Genomic DNA, 1,766 nt, shown 5'->3' with positions numbered 1-1,766 from the left:
CTCATTCACAAAGTGCACACCTTGATCACTAACGATTTCAATAGGTAAGCCATAGCGTGTAAACACGTACTCATACAAGAACTTGGCTGTGGATCTGGGATCATTTTTGACTGTAGCCTTTGCCTCTACCCATTTGGTATATTCAGCATGCATGTGACGAGCTGGAGGTTTAATGGGACCAACAAAATCAATACCCCATTTGGCAAAAGCACATGTGCTTAACATAGGCCGCAATGGCATATTGTCCTTTGTGATGGGAGGTTTGACCCTTTGACAATTGTCACAATGTTTTACATATTCTTCGACATCCATTTGTAAGGTTGGCCACCAAAGCCCAGACCATCTAATCAACTTAGCTGTGGTATTGCCCGAAAAGTGTCCACCCCCAACACCTGCATATGTGCATGAGTCAAGATTTTCAAGTAGTCAGCTTCACATACACACATGCGCAAGTTGCCATCCTTGCCCCTCTTGTAGAGTTGGCCCTCTATCAGCATATAGTTGGCCGCTTCAACTTCAATAGCACGCTTTCGATATTTAGGAATTGTTCGATCAGTATGACCATGCTGAAGATAGTCCACACAATATACTTACTCCAACTTGGTGTAGTTGAAATTTGGAATAATGTGACATTATGAATTGGTTGTTGAATATGACATGAAGCACAGTTATGAACAAATTTTTCAGCATCCGCATGCATGGTAGGCCACCATTGCCCATCCTCAGTTATACGTTGCACACAAGTAGTAGCTGATGCATGGATTCCACCAATACCCTCATGTGCCCATTCCAAGATCTCCTTATATTGGTCAGGGCTAGGTATAAGCCGCAACACTCCATCATTACCCTGACGATATAATCTCCCTGAGATTAACTTGAATGGTCGCCATAGGTCCACATTAGGACCCGCTAGTTGTATCTGCCCACTTGTCAAAATTTCTAAGATGGGTTCAGACCATTTAGGAGCTGTCTCTACAAGGAAAAGTGTTGAATCTAACATATCATCATCCACACCCACCACAGGAGCTTCTCCAGAGGTGATTCGAGACAAATGATCTGCCCTAAGATGAGTTGTTCCTTTTCAGACTGCCACTTCAAAATCAAACTCAAGAAGGATGACAAACCACCTCACAATCCTTCCAGTTGCACAAGGCTTATTCACCAAATATAGTAGTGCTTGATGGTCCACAAAAAATATAAATTTGTTTGCCAAAAGGTAATGGCAAAACTTTTTCACTGCATATATCATGGACAAACCTTCTCTTTCTGTTGTGGTATAATTCTTCTCAGCATTGTTCAACTGTCGACTAGCATATGAGATTGGGAAATCCTTATTATGTTTTGTTTTTTTTGTGATTTTTGCTAATAGTTTTTAGCTTTTCTCCTGGTTGGAATCCATCTGATCGTTTTACTTGGTCTTTGATACTATCTTGTGCTGTGTTGTTGTGGATGCATCCTCAGAGTACAAATCATCTAGAAGGTCACGTGGTTGTACCATTCGGATAGGAATAATGTCATATCCATCTGAGTCACAAAATTGAATTGGCTTAGGTAAAGCACATGTCGATAATGTTGCAAGGACATGACTCCATTCTAGGGGATCAATTAAGTGCTCAGGGAAGGGTTGTGGAATGTATGCGTCATCTGATACACTTCGATTACCCTTAAGTCTCTCAGTGTTGAAATCCTTACATGAGGCTCCACACATCCAAAGATCTTCTCGCCCATCTGACATTGTAACTCTTGAGCCCTCAGATGAAGCCGAA

Source organism: Cibotium barometz, chromosome 16 (assembly GCF_041138505.1).
Source record: "Cibotium barometz isolate CiBa-2024 chromosome 16, ASM4113850v1, whole genome shotgun sequence".
NCBI classification, from domain to species: domain Eukaryota; kingdom Viridiplantae; phylum Streptophyta; class Polypodiopsida; order Cyatheales; family Cibotiaceae; genus Cibotium; species Cibotium barometz.
Note: the sequence above shows the minus strand (reverse complement) of the source record.